At 38.9% G+C, this 4,837-nt stretch overlaps 1 long non-coding RNA gene across 2 annotated transcripts; it reads right to left on the minus strand.

The window, feature by feature from the left end:
- LOC119617989 lies at positions 1 to 3,890 on the minus strand. Of its 2 annotated transcripts, none has more exons than XR_005234513.1 (3): positions 3,549 to 3,890; positions 3,038 to 3,323; positions 1 to 548 (listed from the first exon to the last, which is right to left on the minus strand). It is a non-coding gene; the product is annotated as an uncharacterized LOC119617989 (long non-coding RNA). The 2 variants fall into 2 exon arrangements; XR_005234514.1 differs by having other exon boundaries at positions 1 to 218; positions 501 to 548; positions 3,038 to 3,890.
- Between the last annotated feature and the right edge of the window lie 947 nt (positions 3,891 to 4,837).

A 4,837-nucleotide genomic window follows, 5' to 3' on the forward strand; every position in this document is an offset into this window, starting at 1 on the left:
ATCACCCATTGATTCAAATCAGGTGTGTTGGAGCAGAGAAACAAGTAAAACATGCAGGATGGTGGCCCTCCAGGACCAGGGTTGGAGACCCCTGCTTTGAAACTTCAGACTCAAACTTTGAGGCTGGCAGGACTTTAACATGTGTGTGCTGCATGTGAGGCGACTGTGTTACTCTGGGATGTTCAGCCAGCATCAGTCAAAGCTGCAAACAGAGGAGCCTGCATACAGTAAGAAAAAAAAACAGGGACTCTGTGGGAGCAAAACCACGTGTGAAAAATGCGATACAGAGAAACGACAGATACCGGATATCATAACTGAAATCAAGAGCAGAAACGTGGGGTTTGCTTACAGATGGCAGGAATGAATTTAACGTTGAAATACTCATGAAAGATTCAAAGAAAATAAATGTAGTGCACAAAGAAATCAAAGCAATCTGACTTTGCAAAGAAGGCATTACAGAATGAAGCAAACTCCCAGAAAGACTTAAACTTTCCACTAACCTGAAGGACTTTTCTTGTCAGGAACTGTTAGAAAACCAGCAGTGTTTGCTGAGAAATAATTGAAATTTTGGCATTAGTGATTACAGAGCAGAAGTTTGGCATTTATTATTACATATATTGTTTAAATAACAATTAACATTACTTTATATAAATGCATCGCCATCTCATAGACTTTTCACTTACTGTAGGAATAAATAAAAACTTGTGTTATGAAACATACAGAACCCGATGACTGGGTTCTGTATGTTTCAGGGCTTGCTGTTTACAGCTGTAGTCTACTGTCTATTTAAGGAAGTATGTGTAGCGGACCAGCTGCAGGGAGGCGTAGCTGGAGGGACAAGGTTTGCTTGCTTTGGAGTGCTGTGGGACTTCTTGTTGTTTGCTCACACTCAGAGATAAATCGTTGCTTTACTTTTCTTGTTTCCTCAATTACAAAGATAACAACAAACAACTTCTGATCTCTGGCCAGGATGATGAAAACTATATGCATTTTTCATTTTGATATTTCTACAAATGGAGAGGGGCACATTTTAACCTGTAACGTCGCTTCATCATTTTGCTTGTTTTAATCTTTAAATGTAAATTGAAATGTATTCTCGCTGCACTGAAAGCATGAGATGGGTTAAAGGTGGTACCTTTTGTTACCTTTCTCGTTTTTTATGCTTTTATATTCGCCTCCCTGCCTGGAATGAGTTGTTATGATATTATAGCTGGATGAAAGCCGCTGATAACCAGCGCTGCAGCTTCCTTTTCTGCCTTTTAAACACAGATCCTCCCTGCAGTGATGCTGTAATTGCTTTATCTAGCACGGGCTTCTTTAAATGACGCCTAATTGGGGGCTTTCGCCGCACCCTTTCCTCATGTGGCTCCATGCAGGCAATCAACCTGCGGCGCTATCGCCACATCTTAATAAAAACTAAAATGATTGAGCCACAACCCATGACTTCCCTTAGAAATAGGAAGAACCACAGGGGGGGAGGGGGGGGTGTGTCAGGAACCGACAAAACATCCTGACTTAACTGACACAAGCGGCACAGGATGCAGGGAGACTGGGGTTTTATTTTTTAAGACATGACCTGAGAAGGAGAAGAAGAAGAGGAGGAGAAAAGAGAAATCAACTTGTCACGCAAAAAGTGGAGAAATAAATTGGCAAAATATTATAATTGGACGGCGGCCAGCAGAAACAAAACGCTGTACATGTTTCAGCCGTGCAATAAAACTCTGTGAATTAACATCCACCTCCTGATTAAAGACGTGGCCACGTGAAACCAGATGTATGCTGATTACGTTATTATTTAGATATTACAGGAGGCATGTAAATCACAAAAGAACTGTTTCCATGTGTCTTTTTTACATTAAATATTAACCTCTGATAGTTCAGAGCCTCGAATCATAAAAGCAAACACGACAAAACTAAAGGTAATCCCAGCAAAGTATGAAATCAAACACAAAAAAGGTTCCTGAACTTTATCAAATGGTGTAGTTTTGAAGGAGTTCACTCAGGTAGTTTTCCAGATAAACTGATATGCGGTTCTAAAATGCGGGTACGCACTCAATGTAAACAAAGCACTTTTATCAGAGCGTAAACATGTACCAACACTCGTCTTAATCTCACACAGCTCCTGCATTGACGTGGCCGCTGTTGAATTATTTTCAGTCACTTCGGCTGATAGTTGGCAGCTGTTCACAAACCTTTACTTTAAGGAGACATTAGCTGTCAATCTGAGAGGAAAAATGTGCAGATTTTGTTTCTAACTTTATTAATTTCTTCTACCAGTCTTCATGTCATTGTGTTAAGCACCTTTAAAGTGAATTTTAGTGTTTATGAGGCATTTTCCTGCATGATGGATTTTGTTTTATAGCAGTTCATTAAGAGATTTTTGACCATAATTGTATTAAAATAATTTACCGTTGAATGAGTTATGTAATAAATACTGCATATATATGTATTATTGTGTCTTTTTATAACACACTTTGACTTTATCAGTAAAACCAATCACTTTTAAAGCGTTACTTCACTAAAATCATATTATTCTTGATCAAAACGCCAACCTGTTGTTGTCAAAGTCATTTCCACTGGGCTGTTTGTCTCAGTCTTCAACAAAACAAACTGATGCGTGGAGCTAAGCTGCACTTCAAATAACTGTTTATGTGCAGACAACACCGAATGCTTCACATGCCTGTGGTGAAAGCCAGTGTGGTCCGGTCACGGCAGAGCTACAAATTAAAAGTTCGTAATGAAACTTGTTGTCCCAGCAGTGCTCTGCGCTGTTTACGACTCTAAGGCTTCTTGTGTTCAGTAGAGGTCTCAAATTACGCAATTTAGACGTAATTATTTGCTATGAATCTTTCTGCTGCACCAAAATTTATTATCTCGGTAAAGGTTCAGCCTGTCATCCTGAGAACAAAATATAGTCTTTTTCAGCCATATGTTCTGAGATTATGACATTGGAGAGTAATGCAAAACATGTGAGGAATTTCTAAAAGTTAATGTATTTTTCAAAATAAACTCACAGCAGCTGGGATAAAATACTTACGTATGGCACAAACACAGTCTGTGTTGCTGCACACCTGCACATCACCTGCAGTCTCATATTATGGAATCTGGAACAGAAGAAACTGGATTAAATTGGAATATATCTGGATGGAATTGGACCAGAAATCATGAAACCAAAATCAGATTGAAATGGATTATGTTTAGCACTTTTAAAAATGAACTTTCTCTGTAAGATGGGGTTGTTTTAAGACGACAGCGATCCACTTTCACGCTGCTGAGCTCCATCGGTGATCATAAGTAGACAGTTTCTCCAAAACCAGAGCTGCCTACAACAGGTTAGATGTTGTTTATTCATAACACTCCACAGTACTCTTCAAAAGATCTAAACTATCGCTCTTAGCTCTTTGCAAAATGCAGTTTGTGAGAGCATGTTTTACAGAAACGATTTTACATTTAAACATTTTGAATCCAAACTTTGAAAGGAAAAGTTTACACATAAATGAGATGCAGTTGACTCAAAAACATCTGCTGGAGTCCAGGTTGAACTTCACCTTTGCAGTATATGTTTTCCTGATATCCCCTGGACCAGAAGTGTCCAGTATTTGCTGCCCTCTGAAATGATAACCCAGTGACCTCAGCGTGACCGCATCAATCCCGGTTGAAGCCTTTAGATTCGGTCCACGGCATCAATCTGACAACAGTTAATAGCAAACAGGTTTACCAGGATGAGAAGAAGGAATGTTCACCCCGCTCTTTCCGTGTAAACGTCGGCCTGCGTCAGATTCCTGGGCCAGCAGCGAAAAGCGGTTGCAAAGACCCATGAGGACTATTTGTTATTAGGGAAACAGTGCTGAGAGAACTGCAAGGAAAGCAGCTCTCTGGAAGAAGGAAAAAAAATAATGCGCTGCTCTCATGCAACATTTGTCGGGGCGATGTGATAATACCCAGGGACAGATAACAGCTTCATGCATTTTTCCCAGATATCAGTTTTAATGAGTTTCTTACAGAAATATGTTTCGTGAAATGCACAGAAATAAAGCTGACGTGGAGGTTTGCATGAAGCTCTAAAACTATGCTTTAAAAAACATTAACGGCTCCCACAATCCATCCAGGTTCGATATATTTTATTTATTTACGTGCTGTGATTACTTCCCACAAAATATAAAAAGGCCAAAACCTGCAAAACTGGAGGTGCACCATCTGATATATTTTTCATTTTTGTGGCAAAGACTTCTGTTGCTGTTCAGGTTCGGAACTTTTTAAAGAAAAAAATGAACGAGCAACAGTTTATTAAAACATCCCTCCTTCTTAGGGAATCATCTGCTGCAGTTTATTTAGATGATCACGCTCTGCCCTTTTGCCTCCAAAATACAATAAATTCAAACAAACATGCAGTAAATCTGCAGTTAAAATGGCGCAGATGCATTACTTACTGAGCACAAACATTAAATGAAAAAGACATTATAAATTAAAGTCATTTTTATTATTATTTTTTGATTAAAAACAGTTTGAGTTGACTGGGAAAGCAGCGTGCTCCACCTTTTCTGTTTGCATCCAATAAATACGACGGGGAGCAGGTTATTATCATCAGTAACAGGATGAGCTATCAGAGGGTTTAACATCTGGAAGTGTTTGGAGAACCGCAGTCACGTCTGGTATTTGTTGTTCATCTTCATGGAGGCTGCCTTGTTTTGACGTTTTTATCTTAAGTTTTATCTTATTAAGACAAACTGGTGCTAGTAAAGTCAAGAACTACTGTACTTTAGATAATTAGAGGCATGAATGTTGGTTGATATAGTCCTTTTAAATTAGTTGCAATGTGAGGATTTAAAAAAAAACA

Source organism: Kryptolebias marmoratus, linkage group LG19 (genome assembly GCF_001649575.2).
Source record: "Kryptolebias marmoratus isolate JLee-2015 linkage group LG19, ASM164957v2, whole genome shotgun sequence".
NCBI lineage: Eukaryota > Metazoa > Chordata > Actinopteri > Cyprinodontiformes > Rivulidae > Kryptolebias > Kryptolebias marmoratus.